The following is a 16,667-nucleotide window of genomic DNA, read 5'->3' as shown; positions in this document are numbered from 1 at the left end:
AGTTATTGAAACTGAATCTTAGTGAAATGGAAGACACTGTTAAAGACATTTGGAAAAGCACACTTAGAACCTTAAAAAAAAAAACAGATTTTCTCACTAAAAAATCACAGATAATACCAACTGTTCATATATATTAATTTAAATAAAATGTTGTATATTTAAAAAAAAAAATGTTGTATATTTTTTGTCAAATACTTTAATACTATATAAATCTCTCTATCAGGCAAAAACACTGATTATAATTAAATCTGGCAATAAAGACAAGTCATCTAGGATTGAAATAAGATTTAATTTGTATACTTTGGCAATTGAGTAATTGTTTAAAAAATGTATTATTATTTATTATAGATATGAACTCATTTTTATTTTAAAAAGAGAAAAAGTAGTTTCTTTTTTTTTTAATTGGTTATGAATATTCATGGGGTACAAAGCTGACCGTCACCCCTCGTGCCCGGAGGAAAGCAATACATAATGGTGTCTTCAAATTTTGGTTCATGTGGTCTTTCCTCTATAACATGGGAAGGATTCTGTTGTGTTGTGAAGATTAATTAGGATAATGGATGTTAAGTGCTCAGTATAGTTTCTAGTTTGCTATTAGATAACTACTGTCCATTTAGCAGTTCAAAGTTAAATCATCTGTTCTCTTATTTTTAAAAATTATTTTGTACTATTTCCTATCAGTCATTTTAAAGTAAGGAATCTAGCTACAGGAGAAAAGTATGGGCTAGCACCCCAAAACAACCATTACTTACCTCATTGCCATCTTTTTTTCTATTTTTGTCATCCTTTATATTAGACTCATACTTAACACAAAAATCTGAGTTCTGTTTTTTTTATCTTTACTTAATATTGTAGTATAGTTTTTCATATCTAAAAAAACTCAGTGTAGATACTTCATAAGAGCCCTTCATTTTGTTGTAAAGTGATATGTACAACCATTTTCTTCTTGCTAAATATTTAGTCTTACTACAATGAACATCTCTTTCTATATATTGGATTCATCGATTACTGGTGTTAGTGATGTGAGATTTTTATTGCCTTCAAATTCTTTTATGGATAGATATAACATACATATTGTGTATATACTTGAAAAACTCAACTATATATTAGTTTAATACCCTGCTGTTTTTACTTTATTTATGTCATGAGCATTTTATCATATCATAAAATAGTTTTTGAAAGTTTTTAATATTTTATCATAATTTTTAAATTTATCTCTATTCATAATTTGATAATTTATCTCCTCAGTAATTCTGTTTATAATTTGTTAATATATGTCTTTCTAGAAATTTAAATTATGCTTTTTTCTATTAAAAATGCTTTAATTAACAGTTTTATATGTAAATCTGTTTATCTCTTTAGGGTACATTTCTAGAAATAACATAAAAAATACAGAATATTGATATTTTAAATATTTTTGATATATAGTGCCATATTATTTTCTGTGGACATTCATTGTATAATTATTGAGCTCTTTTTATTTGTCAGGCAGTATTTTAGGCACTAGAGATATAACCGAACCCAAACAGCATGGATGTACTATGTTTGAATGTGGCTTCACTGCCTCAGCTACAGCATTGAATATTATTGATTACACCAGTCAGCACAGATGCTCGGTTTCCAACATTTTAAAATGTAATGTTACTTATGAAAAGTATTTTGCATAAGGTTATGTATGTATTGTGTATATACCTCAATTTCAAGTTAATGGCTTTGATTTGTGTTCTAAAGAAAAGCAAATAACACAAAAATTAATAATATCCTAGTTATAACCATAATGAGATTTATACTGGCTTTGGTGTTAAGTGCCATTTTGTACTTTTCCTCTATGTTCTCTGTATGGTACTAACCGACCCCCGAAATCATTGAGCTCCTCTTAAAAAAAAGAAAAGAAAAGAAAAAGGAAAAACTTGATATTGTGTACCTATTTTTTTGTTGATCAGTCACACACAAAAACATGTAATTCAACTGAGTGGAATATCTGTCAGACTCTTAGCTTAGTATTACTAATGGACAGAATTGCACAGTAAGCTATTATCAGATTATTCCTTTTGTTGGTCCTTAGGCCATCTAAATTACTGAATAAATTGTTAATCCATTAATCAGTCATAAATTGTGATTAAAATTATCAAGCATGAATTGAACACTGTTGTGTGAAACATGTCTACCCAGAGAAGTAACACTCTATAAATACTATTAAATAATTTAGCTACAGTCTTTTTAAGTATTAAATCATATGTCAAGCAGTTAAAGTGAATTTGAGAGTAAAAGTAAGGCATATTTTCCAAGCAACATCGATAATTTCTTAATTTGCCAATTTCTTATTTTAGTGGGAATTGAAATAGTTTGACATTTTTTGTTTCTGTAAATTTTCTTGTATCTTCTTCCACCACATAAATGCATTGTTTGATAACTATAAAGTACAAATGCTTTTGAATGCTTTTAAGAATTGGGTTTAAAAATTTATTGACGTGATATATTATTTGTACTGAGAAGTAACTTGACCCAAAATACCTTTTATGTTTGCATAGGGTATTTTTTTCTGTATCTGAAAGTTGAAGGTATTTCTGTTATAACTGTAAACAGATGTTCTAAATGTGTTAAAACATATTCTTGCGTACTCTATTTGTATATTTTTCTTTCCCCGAAAATCTGAAGGTTAATCCAAATTGGCATGTATTAGAATGTTCAAGAAAAAAAAAGCTATCTTCAATACCAGCCTTTTAAATTTCATGAAGATTTTGGCGAGGAATAATAGTACAAGTTATAATCATTGATAACACTTTGAAAGTTCTTTTCTATAAAATATAAAACACTCAATATCTAAATCCAGGTCAGGCATGGGAGATCAGTGTTTATCATTAGATGTTTTGTGTTTTATACTTACATTGTTCAAAATGCAATTATAACATTTAATATTTGTCAACATGCTTTTCCAAAAGTAAACCCTAAGTTTCGTTCGTATGTTCTCATACTTTTTCAGATCACTATAAGGAATTACTTATTGTATATCAAAAATTCTCTTAAAAACCCAAATCTATTTTGTAACTTCATCAGAGACAAATATTCTTTAAAGCATCTCAGCAAATTCACACAATTTGTGTTTTTTATTTTTTGACTTGAATAATCACGTGCTTAGTCCTTTGGACTGCTGCCATATCAGTTCAACATACCAGCAAATTTCCTTGTCATCAAGGTGTTGGCTAAAATTTATTCTTAATTGAATGTTTAAAGCATGCACTGCATTGTTAAACTTGGTTTAGTGTAGTAGATTATTGACATGACATCATGAGAATGCATGAAATCTTATACTGTATTTACAAAACATGATTTTGTTGTTTTTTACCCTTCTAGGCTAAGCATTAAAAATAAGGCAGTACCCATTCTTGTACATAAAAACAAAATTATAACTGGGGAAAAAAGATTTAAATTCACTTATGAAAATATCAAAATCATTTTAACAGTATTACTTCCAAATAAGATGGAAAGCCTCATGAATAGTCATATTGGCAATTTATATGTAGTTTAAGTGGAATTGAGCAAAGTGCAATGCTTTCGGATTTTTAATATTGCTACTTTTGGGTGTATACAAACATCTCATTTAGGGTCATTGTGCTTAGTTTTGAAAAGAACAAAGTTTCATACCTCCATACATGTGGCTGGATTTAAACATTCTGTTTTTAATACTAATTTTGAAAGTCATATAACTTCTCTTGATATCTTGGTAAAAGTAACCATATGCTATAAGCATTTAAATATGTGTTTAATTTTGTCATAAAAGCATTTATAAAGTATATCTTACACATTCTGTTGAGGGTTCTTGTTTGAAATTTACAGTTCTTTTTATCTTCCCAGCACATCTTGGCCATTGTGATGGGCAAAGAATACAGTGAAGGCAGATGAGTTTGGGGTAATGGAGAGAGAGGGTAGGGAATTCATTTTCTTACATGACATTTTGCCTTAAGAATAAAAAAATGCTTTAGCACTGCTGGATGGCATTTTTCATGCACGTAGTGAAAGTGATTTCAGAACTGTAGCATGAAAGAGGAAAGAAGAGTTTCTGCTTTCTGGCCTTTAAGAAGTGCCTAGTAAGTAGTTACAGTGAGTCACAGAGAAATGCAGGAAGTTGAGGAAAGGCATGAAGTCCCTGAGATGTTGATTTCCTTTTTGTCTGAGTCTGTAGGATTAAGATGCCTAGAAATGGAACTCTATTGTCCCTTCTCTTACAGGCACTTTACATTTCTTGCTGTGACTACAGCAACCACATACAGTATAGACAACCTCAAAACCTGTTTATATTAGTGTAAATAGAAAAACTTTAGACAACTTTCTAGTTTTCTCTGCAGGTATTTTTGGGAATGTGTCTGTAGTATACTTTGTATATAGGGGGTAGCAGCACATCATAGACTATACACAAACACTGAGGTTGTCTTCTCTCAATTACCCAGTTGTATCTTGCCATCAGTCCCTTTTTCAAGGCTGAGTAGAGACAAGGTTTCTTCACATGACTTAACATTGACCCCTCCTACTCTTCAAATATAACCTGTAACTTGCTTTAGGGCTGACTTTCTCATAACTCAGCTATCCCATGCTCTCATGTATCTTCATTCACCATCAGTGAAGATACGTTTATCTCGGTCCTGGAAGTATTCTAAACTTTACATATAACCATTGTTCCCCAAACCACTAGTTTTCTGAATAGCTTCTTTAGTTCCTTGCTATTCTCCTGCCACTGGCTTGATTCACTGATTTGAACTTTACTCATTTGAGTGCATTGTCAGAGTTGTTAAGTCCAGCGAAAGACTGGCAGTGTATACAGTGTATAGATGCCAGTAGTAGAATTCTTTAAATTATGCTGAATTTAGCATTTTAATAATTTTAACTTCATATGCTGAGAAGTAAATTCAGAAAGATAATAGAAATATCTAGACTCTTCCAGTTCCTTGAGCTACTACTTAGGCATGGAGGGGATTAAGTTATATGTGTATTATCTTCCTATTACTAAGAACAGTTACGTTTTGGAGAATACCAGTTAAAACAGTTTGAGTTGGAAAAAGATGCCAAATCACATCTATATGTAGTGTTTATCCTAAAGACATCCTTAAAACCATTCCTCACATTCCATTTTTTTCCTCATGTTTACTTAAAGAACAAAGATAAACATTAGATGTTGTTTTAGTCTGTTTTGTGTTGCTATAACAGAACACCCGACACTGGGTAATTTATAAAGAACAGAGGTTTATTTGGCTTACGATTCTGGGACAGCTGCATCTGGCGTGGGACTCAAGCTGCTTCTACTCAAGGCAGAAATGGCAGACAGCCAGTGGGTGCAAGCAGATCACATGGTGAGAGGAAGCAAGAGAGAGAGAGGGGAGGTGCCAGGGTCTTTTGAACAACCAGCTCTTGCGGAAACGAATAGAGCAAGAACCCTCTTCTCCCCAACCCCCAGGAGAGCATTAATCCATTCGTGAGGGATCCTCCCTTGTGACTCAGTTTCCAACACTGCAACACTGGGTATCAAATTTCTACATGAGTTCTGGGAGGACAATACATCCAAACTCCTTTAGACATCAGATGTCTAAAGGAATTAATAGTAAGAGGCCTACTGTACAAAATAAACCTGTTGAAATGGTCTTTAAAAGACATCAAAAATAATCATTATGTGTTGACTATAGATCCAGATACAACACAGAAAATATGTCTTTAAAAGCTTCATTTGTAAGTCAGGTACAGAAAGAGAAATACCACGTTCTCACTTATTTGTGGGAGCTAATAATAAATACACAAACAAATGGGGGGGCAGGAAGAAGACAACAATCACAATTTCTTGAAGTTGTTAAGACAAGCAAACAGATATGATGTTGATGGGGGGGGTAGGGAAAATTCAGTAAAAGGACACAAAAATCAACCACATTGTATATTGATAAAATTAAATTTTAAAAAGTCCGCTTATGCAAAAGTAAAACTTCTATATCATGCTCCGTCAAAGACTATACGATAGATTATTTTAAGACCATGATAGTGGAGTAAAGGAAAGGAGAGCCAGAATTTAGAACTTCAGACGCTAAAAAGTGACTGCTTCTGTTTAACTTTGAAATCATGTGGAATTGTGAAGAAATGTGACAGGATACAGTTGGATTAGTTATGCAATATTTCTTACCAATTGTCTACTCCATGTGTATTGTTCTAAAATTTAAATCTTTATGGTATTGCCTGCTAGATATGCTGTTCTTTGGTAGAAAATTCCTATAGTCTGTACTCAAGAAGTGCCTAAAATTGATTTGTGTTAATTTTTAAGTCCATCTAATAAATTATATGTGTTTTCTATGGTATTGTATGTGCTTGTCTTACTGATGACACAGCCCTGAGGGTTTCTAAGACAAAATTTGTTTATTATTTGAATACACAGCCTTGAAATTGAAGATACCAACCTAACCCTCAGCAAGCCATAGGGTAAAGAAGCATGAGCAAAACCATTCTTTCTTTTTCGTAATACAAATATTTCATAGCCCTGGCATAATGCAGATACTAGAAAACTGAGCTCTATTCCTGTTTTTTAAAACAGTTTTAATAGAAAATTATACTGTATGATTGAAAACCTTAGTAAAAGTGTTGCTTGCATAAGAGTAGCCTTTTAAATTCTCATAGTAGTTAGTAATTTTCAATGTCCTGTCATTTAGATCTTGAGTCATTTAATTTGTGTGTATGTATGTGCCCAAATCCCTCCTTTTTGTTTAGATTCTATCAAAATATTTGATAGAATCTTATCACATTTCCCATATATTGTTACACTTTTTCTTTTAATTGACCATAGAGTGTGACTATAAATTCTCAAGGCAAAATTCTTGACTATTTTCAGTGGTGTACAGTTACATTGTGTTCATAATATAAATCATCTTGCATAGGAAGTGAAATGTGTATATGATTTTAAATTATTCTAAAGTATACTATCCCTTTCCCCCAAACTTCTTACATTGATGATATATACAGAATCCTCTATTTTTGCTTGAAACAAATCCTTTAGGAGTAGCCTTTTCCTATATTATGTCCCTCTATGGTTCAATGAGACAAGATGATACCTGCAAAGCACTTTTAAAGATATTTCTTAGGTTAATGTTCATGATAACAGCATTGAGGAGGCAGCTATGTCTAATGAGGGCTCTTTTGATTGCTAGAGATGAGAAAATGTATACTAATCATTTTAATTTGCATAAAGTGATTTTACTAATCATGTTCATTTTAAATATACAAATTCTTCTTGTAGGTATTAATCTTTCTTGTTTATCATATTTTCCTAGAGAAGCCTAGATAAAAATGTGTTCCAACTGGTCTTTTTGTATAAAACCCCCCCTCCCAAAATGAGGAGCTCTATGCATATTGGCAAGCAAATTAGAAAACCTTTGGAAAATTTTTGGGATTGTCGTATTGGAATTTCCAATACGATAAAATGTTTTTCACTCAAACTTTGCATGCAGGAAGGGGCAGAAATTTTGTCTTTTCTCTCTTTTTATGAACTTGTGTTTCTCTGTATGATAGGAAAATTTCACACACAAGGAATATTCTAAGTGAGGATCATAGAGCACTTAGGTGCTTTCTTATTTCATCAGTGCAGATATGTTAGGCATCTAGGGAAATAATGCTCCGGGGACTTCTTGATAGGACAGCTTCATGGATGGCTGGGGGATATTTATGTTTGTGCTGAGGATGCAGGGAGTAGAGAGATTGAAGTGGGGACCCTTCCGTTGATAAAGCAGTGCAATTAGCTGATTAACAGATGTGCTACTTCATTATATTTGTAACAGTGTTCTTGTGTCCATAATTGACTGAATGTCAAGCATCAGAAATACATGGCATTGGTCAGGTAACCAGTAGTAGGATCTTGTTGATTGTGAAGTGGGAGAATAATGTCAAGATAGTTTGGAGGAAAATGACAAATAAGATTTTGCTGGTGAATTTCCATGTTTAATATGTACATTTACCTTTTTAAAACAAGTTGCCTGTTAACTTGGTGTAAAGTATTGTCTCTGCTTTATGCTTTGAGAAAAATGGAAAGAAAAAAAAGACAAGTTAAATTGTTACTTTATTATGTACTATTACATATGCCTTTTCTTTTAGAAAAGGTTAATTATAATTACTATTTACACCTCTATGTTGTCAGTGTTTTTATTCTGGTTTGTTCTCTAAATGCGTGCAGTTTCATTGGGTGTAGGGCTGGGATCTACCATGGCAATTGGAAAGATATGATGGCATTCTTTAAAGAACAGAAAGATTGTCCTACTCCTCTCTAGGAACCTTTTCTGGAACTTAGTTAATGAATAGAGAGCGTTTCATCTTTTACTTCTGAATGTTAGAATTGGAAATGAGCCTGATAAATAGTGACCAGTTTGCATGATTGATTTTTTTCAAAATGTGAGGGAAGTCCAGTCAGTTCAGGCAGCTTCATGAATAGCTGGGGGATATTTATGTTTGTGCTGAGGGAGGCAGGAACAACTGTAATAATGTATATACTATTAAATACTATTTAATACTATTAAAGTGAACATTCATGAGTATGGTTGATAGTAAACAGAAGAAAAAAGGAAAAGTGGGGAGAGGGGAGTCACCCCCAGGCACATGCTTACTTGAATATTATCTTTCTCTTCTCCACTAGAATGTAAGCTTCAGGAAGGCAGCCTCCATGGGTGTTGTGTTTACCAATTTATCTCTCTCAGTGCTGAGCTCAGTGCTCAGTTTGTAACAAGTCTTTATTTTATGTGTTGATGAATGAATGAACTATCAATATTTTTGTGGATTTTTTCTAGTTCTTTTGCCCCCATAAATAGGTTTTTTTTTTAAACCGATGCAGTTGTAACATAGTGCATCATTTAATCTTATTTAATTTGTATCTCCATTCTTACTTAATTCTGCCTGATATCAAAAGGGATTCAAGATTCAAGGTGACTATATGTTTTTTTCTTTAGTTCTTGTAGTAGATACAGGACTTATTTCCTTAAAAAATGGCCTAAACACATCATGCAGTGGCAAATAAATACATACAAATTTTATTTATTTGAAATCTGTGTGGCCCTACACCTAGAAATGTCAGTAACATACCAGTGTTTGCTGTATGCATCTGTAGACATTAAAATACTAAATGGTACAACAACTGTTTTGGAAAAAAAAGCTGTGTCATCTTATTGATCTTTTATGCCCCCCCCTTTTTTTTCAGTTTTCACATCTGGGAATATCCCCTTTTTGCTAGTAAATAGCTTTTGTCCCATGAAATGAATGAGATTTTTACAACGTTAAAAAAGCATCTCACAGTCCTTGTGAATGTGTTCATTATGTTAAGTACCACCATTTTGGGATTCCATGAGTTGGGATACATTTATTCACCTCAGTACGTCTTACATTTTAGCAGATTATTCCGTATCAAAGTGTGTGTTCACTTAAAATTCTTTTTGAAACAGTTCCAATGTATTTAGATCTCCAAATAATATTCTACTATATTTACTAGATTGTCTTGTTAGAAGGACCATTGCAATGTACATCTACCACATAAGGTTTTGTTTTTTAAAAAATTTTCTCATAATTAGGATTATTTCCTTTGGCTAGAATCCCAGAAGTGAAGCTATTGGATTAAATGATAGGATAGGATTTGAGAGTTCCTATTATTTCATATTTTCATTCACAGCTTTTTTTTTTTTAATCCTTTCCAATTTAATAGAAGGACAAGCATGTTGTCTTATTTTGCACTTATTTGGTTATTGAGACAATTTTTACATGTATTTCCTTTTAATTATTCTTTTGCTTTGTTTATCTTGTGTTTTTCTTGTGAATAAATTATTTTTAAAATAGTAAAATAGTGAATATATTAGCCCTTTGTCATGTTTTTGCAGATTTCTTCCTAGTATGCCCCTTAGATTTTTATAATTATCTTTTAGCATATAAAATATTTATTAACAGAAAAGGGTAAGAAATATATGATTTCTTTGGGTGAAATCCAGAAAAGAGACACAGTAAGCCAAAATTAAAATTGTCCATTGTCCCACCATTCTATAAAAACCAGTGATCAACACTTTGATTAGAGCAAAGCAAAAGAACAGTTTTACTTTTTTTTGGTTGGTTGTATCTTATCTCTTGAGTTTATGTTTTTTAAAAATCTCTGTAATTTTTCCACAATATGCTATAAACATCTTTTACTTATAAAACATTTTAATGGATGTATTGTATTTGCTATTTGGATATGTGAAAATTTATTTAACCAGTCTTTTGGTTATGTACATTAAATTGCTTCTTATTTCTCACCATCAACAGTACTGCAATCAACATTTGAATTTTTTTAAATTATAGAATGAATTCTTACAAGTCAAATAACTTTGTCAAAGTGTATGAATTTTTAAAGGGCTTTGGTAGCCTGTCGCTGAATCGTCTTTCCCCAAATTTTCCCCATATCCTGGTCAATTTGTCACTCATATGCATGACCATCTTTATTAAGATTTGTTCACCCGTTCACCATGTTCACAGGCCACCACCACGCTATCCAAACATTTTCAGGTCGTGTTGCAAGTTCACCAGTCCCCCCAGCGCAGGGCAGTGCAGAGCTTTGCTCTACCCACATGATTTCTGTGATCTTTAGCCTTTCGTCTCTTGTGTAAGGTTTACTTATTAATCCACTTGTAATGTGTACAACCTATGCTAATCATTAACTTCTTTTTGGAAGGATAGAAGGGAAAAACCCCAAAAAGAATCTCAGCTGACTTTTCTTAATGTTGGGGAAGAGTAATCTCCAGTACCTTTTATCTTCTAATGTACATGATCAGTCTTCTGCCTCTGGTGCTTTCCTGCCACTGTGTCAGTCAGCTTACAGATGTCAGCCCTAAATGCCAGTCCTTTTACTTTTCTATTGAAGCCTTTTTTTTTGATAGGAAGTTTCGATCTGTTTTAATAGTATAAATTATATTTTTTCCCAAGGGTGACCGAAATTCTCATTTCATTATTTCTTGTAGGAAAATTGCACTGGACAAACAAGTAAGTTTTTTAGTTGCAGGAGCATATCTTTTTTTATTTCAAGCAATAGCTGTTTCATTCTTCTAAATCTTAGTCAATCTTTGGGTGAAAAGTGATACCTTACTTTTATGTTTACATTTCTTTGGTTACTACTTGAGTTTGAACATCTTTGTAGATTTTTGATCATTTTTATTACTTGTTTAAATTTTCTATTTCCTTTGCATTTTTTCTACTGGCTTTGTAAAAGGTTCTTTTAAAGAATACTAATTTTTTGCCATTCATCATTAATCTTTTGACTTTTCTTACAGTATCTTTTCAGTTCATCTCAGAAATACATAAAGTTTTAGTTGGGCATATCAGTAGTTGGAGGAAAGAGTCAGTCTCTATGGTTTGTGCCTCTTGTTCAAAATTTTTGTGATGGAGAAGTTGGGTAGTAACATAGTTAATGGTTATAAGTTATTTTTTCTGTACCTTTAGTGGATGATAGTGACTTTGTTTCTTTTTCCCCAATGAACTTTTTTTTTTTTTTTGGTGGCTGGTTGGTAAGGGGTTCCAAACCCTTGATTGACGTTGGTGTTATGAACACCATGCTCTAACCAAGTGAGCTAACCGGCCAGCTCCCAATAAATTTTTTAGAGCTAATATGGTAGGATCAATAATGAGGATCTGATTGAATTTTCAACCTTTTAAGTGTTTAAGGTTTTGCCTTTTTTTCAGGGCCCTAGTTAAGCCATACCTTGAATACAGTTCAAAGGTAAAAGTAAGGGGCCGGCCCGGTGGTGCACTGCTATAGTGCGCCGCTTAAGATGAAGTAGATCAGGTGTACTGGAGGCTGTATAAAGGGAGACAGTGGTAAAGCAAGATTCAAAAGGCTTTAAAAGCTAAATTGATTTAGTGATAGCGGTAGTAGGCATTGGAGAGCCATTGAAGGTTTGGGGGCTGAGGAGGAACGGTTTTAAGGCAAGCCTCTTAAAATGAAGGTTTAGGTGGCAACTATTTAAAGATGGCTTGAAAAGAGAAGAGCCTGGAGATGATATCATATAGAGACTATGATAATAGCCGTGATGGAAGAAAAAATGAAGGCCTGAAACAGGTCGGGGCAGTGAGAACAGAAGGAAATGAATACAAGATCATTACGTGGGTAAAATGACAGAATTTGGCATCCAATGAAATATGGGTCAGGTGACCTTATGTATCCCAAATGGGATACATTTAAGAGTTGAAGAGAGCACCATTAATAATTACTTCAGCATATCAAAACATTGCATTGTGCCCCATAAATGTATACAACTATAATTTATCAATTAGAAATATAAAAAATAAGCTTTTAAAACAACCTGCTAAAAAAAAAAAAGGATAAGAAGAAAAAAATTACTCTGGATCTGGTCTGCGGATTAGTTGTGGTAACTAGATATGAGGAGCAAGAGAGAGAAAGGAGGTGCAAAGCAGGTTTGAGCTTGCTACCTGGAAGAATGATGGCAAAATGAAAATAAATAACAGAGAAGGAGCAGGTTTAAGAGGCAGGCTGATGTGAAATAATTTATATTGTTAATTATGAAGTGTGTTTTGAATGACGTCAGTGTTATCCAGAAATGGCACTAAGCAAGATACCATCTTTCGATAGGTGACAACAGTTTGCAGTGACGGCAGTGGAGGAAAAAGGTTGTCATCTCAAGGAGCAGTTGTTAATTCTGTCACCATCAAATGAGCTTAGCAACAAAATGTGACCAGCATTTGTGAATAAGGAAGCTTTTCTTGCCGATTGACAATATTTAAATTGGACCATTGTTTTAATAGGCAGTTTAATGTTATTAATGACCTTTATATTTAAATTAACTCATAGTCATGTGAATGAATTTAGTGAAGATTATGTATTGCTAATAGAAAAAAAAAAAAAGCAAGGCATCTTTAAGTTACCACATTGGTATAATGATCAATACTTCTGCCTGCTTTTTGTCTCAGTTACACAAATCTTTTGAAAATGATACTGTTATGTAAACCCAATTAAGAAACTAAACTGGTTCTGTAATCTATAACAACATGATCTTGAACAACCAATGGGACAATGAAGAAATTAAAAGGGAAATTTAAAAATATCTTAAAACAAATAAAAATGGAAACACAATGCACCCAAAGTAGAGGGATACAGCAAAAACAGGTCTAAGAGGAAAGTTTATAGCAATAAATGCCTAGATCAAAAAAAGAAGAAATGTCTCAAACAACCTAATGTCACACCTCAAGGAACCAGAAAAAGAAGAAACTAAGCCCAAAGTTAGCAGAAGGAAGGAAATAATAAAGACCAGAGCAGAAATAGAGAATAGAAAAACAATACCAAAGATCAATGAAAATAAAAGTTGTTTTTCTGAAAAAAATAAACAAAATTGATAAAACCTTTAGCTAAGCTCAGAAAAAGAGGAGACCAAATAAATCAGAAATGGAAGAGGAGACATTATAACGAATACCACAGAAATACTAAGGAATGTAAGATATTACTATAAATATACACCAATGAATTAGATAACCTAGAAGAAATGGATAAATTCCTAGACACATACAACCTACCAAGACTGAATCAAGAAGAAACAGAAAATCTGAACAGACCAATAATGACTAAGGAGATCGAATCAGTAATAGAAAGTCTCCCATCAAAGAAAAGCTCAGGACATGATGGCTTCACAGTTGAATTCTACCAAATGGTTAAAGAATTAATACAAATTCTTCTCAAACTCTTCCCAAAAATTTAAGTGTGGGGGTGGGGGGAGTACTTTCAAACTCTTTAGAAAACCAACATTACCCTGATACCAAAGCCAGACAAGGACATTACAAGAAAAGAAAATTACAGGCCAATATCTTTGATGAACATAGATGCAAAAATCCTCAACAAAATACTAGCAAACTGAATTCAACACATTAAAAGGATCATCCACCATGATCAAGGGGGATTTATCCCTAGGATGCAAAGATGATTCAACATACACAGATCAGTAAATGTGATACATCACATTAACTGAATGAAGGACAAAAAATAGATGACCATCTCATTAGATGCAGAAAAAGCATTTGACAAAATTTGGCATCCTTTTATAAAAACTTACACCAAATTAGGTATAGAAAGAATGTACCTCAACACATTAAAGGCCATATATGAGAAGCCCACAGCTAACATACTCAACAGTGAGAAATTGAAAGCCTTTCTTTAAGATCTGGAGCAAGACAGAGATGCCCCCTCTTGCCACTCTCATTCAACATATTATTGGAAGTCCCTGCCAGAGTAATTAGGCAAGAGAAAGAAATAAAAGACATTCAAATAGGGAAGGAAGAAGTGAAATTGTCGGTCTGTTGATAACAAGATCTTATCATACAGAAAACTACAGACTCCACCAAAAAACTGTTAGAACTGATAAATGAATACAATAAAGTTGCAAGGATACAAAATCAACACACACAAAAATCAATAGCATTTTTATGCACTAACAATAAACTATTTGAAAAAGAAATCAAGAGAACAACTTCATTTATGATAGCTACAAAAAATAAAATAATTAGGAAAAAAGTTAACCAAGGAGATGAAAGATCTGGACACTGAAAACTACAAAATGTCTATGAAAGAAATTGAAGATGACACAAATAAATGGGAAGATATCCTGTATTCATGGATAGCAAGAATTAATATTGTTAAAATGTCTATACTACTCAAGGTGATCTACATTCAATACAATCTTATCAAAATTCTAATGTCATTTTTTATAGAAATAGAAAAAACAATCCTAAAATTCACATGGAAACACAAAAAACCCTGAATAACCAAGGCAATCATAACCTGATGTCAAACTATGCTACAAAGCTATAGTAATTAAAACAGCACAGAACCAGCAAAAAAACAAAAACAAAAAACAAAAACGATCAACTAATGGAACACAATAGCGAGCCCAGGAATGAACCCACACATGTATGGTCAATTTATTTTTGACCAATGTGCCAAGAATATGCAATCGGAAAAGGATAGTCTCTTCAATAAGTGGTGTTGGGAAAACTGGATGTCCACATGCAGAAGAATAAAATTGCACCCTTATGGCACACCCTATAAAAAAACAACTCAAAATGGATTAAAGACTTAAATGTAAGACCAGAGACTGCAAAGCTACTAGAAGAGAACATTGGGGAAGGCTAACATGACATTGACCTGGGCAATGATATTTTTGCTTTTGACCCAAAAAGAACAGATAAATAGACAAATGAGACTACATCAAACTAAAATGCAAAAAATAGACAAATAAGACTACATTAAACTAAGAAACTTCCACACAGCAAAGTAAGGAACAATATACAGAGACAACCTACAGATTGGAAGAAAACATTTGCAAGCCATACATCCAACAAGGGGTTAATATAAAGAAGCTCAAACAACTCAATAGAAAATGATGGCAACAAAACAATTAAAAAATGTGCATGGAACCTGAATAGACATTTCTCAAAAGAAGACATACAAATGCTGAACAGATATGTGAAAAAATACTCAACATTGCTAATCATTAAGGAAATACAAATTAAAACCATAATGTGTTATCATCTCATACCTGTAAAAATGTTATCAAAAAGATGAAAGAGAAGTGCTGGCGAGGATGTGGAGAAGAGGGACCCCTTGCACACTCTTGGTGGGAATGTAGATTAGTACAGCCATTATGGAAAACTGTAGGGAAGTTCCTCAAAAAATTAAAAATAGAATTTTATATGATCCAGCAATCTCACTACTGGATAGTTACCCAAAAGATTTGATATCAGTTTGTTAGAGAGATGTCAGCACTCCCATGTTCATTGCAGCATGATAGTCAAGTTATGGAATCAACTTATGTCCATCAACAGATGAATGGATAAAGAAAATGTGGTTTATATGCACAGCAGACTACTATTCCGTCTTTAAAATGAAAGTCTGTCATTTGTGACATGGATGGAACTGGAGAACATTATGCTAAGTAAAATAAGCCAGGTGCAGAAAGACAAATACCACATGATCTCACTTATATGTAGCATCTAAAACAATTGAACTCACAGAAGAAGAGAGTAGAATGGTGGTTACTCACTTATATGTAGAATCTAAAACAATTGAACTCATAGAAGGAGAGAGTAGGCTGGGGGTAGGGTGGAATGGGGAATGATGCTCTAAGGGTACAAAATCTCAAGACAGGAGGAATATCTTTTTAGTTCTATTGCATAACCAGTGAATATAGTTAATAAAAGAGTATCGTGCATTTCAAAATAGAAGATTTCTAATATTCTCACCACAAAAAATGTTAAATATTTGAGCAAGATGGTAGAATAGACAGTCCCCAGTGTCACTCTCTCCCACAAATCAACGAATTTACTACTATAAAAGAGCAACAACAGCCAAGCCGGGTCCGCCAGAGCTCAGGGGAAGAGGAGGAGAGACCTATGAAGTGCATGAAGTTGGGAGAAGCCACAATGAGAGAGAAAAAACCACTCCAACCATTTCGTTCCATGGCTGTTTTAAGGCTGGAGCTGCTGAGCACACAGAGCAGGAGCCAGCAAAAGCCGCAGCAGTGCCCTTCAGTTGAAGTTGCTTGGAGGCGGCAGGGGAGAAGAGGACCTTGGTGACCCCCAGGCCAGCAAGACCACTAATAGGGTTCCCGTGGACCCACATAGGAGCAAGGAGCCACAAC

This window comes from Galeopterus variegatus, unplaced genomic scaffold (genome assembly GCF_000696425.1).
Source record: "Galeopterus variegatus unplaced genomic scaffold, G_variegatus-3.0.2 Scaffold237, whole genome shotgun sequence".
In the NCBI taxonomy this organism is placed as follows: Eukaryota; Metazoa; Chordata; class Mammalia; order Dermoptera; family Cynocephalidae; genus Galeopterus; species Galeopterus variegatus.
The sequence above is the reverse complement of the archived record's forward strand: the minus strand, read 5'-3'. Positions refer to the sequence as shown.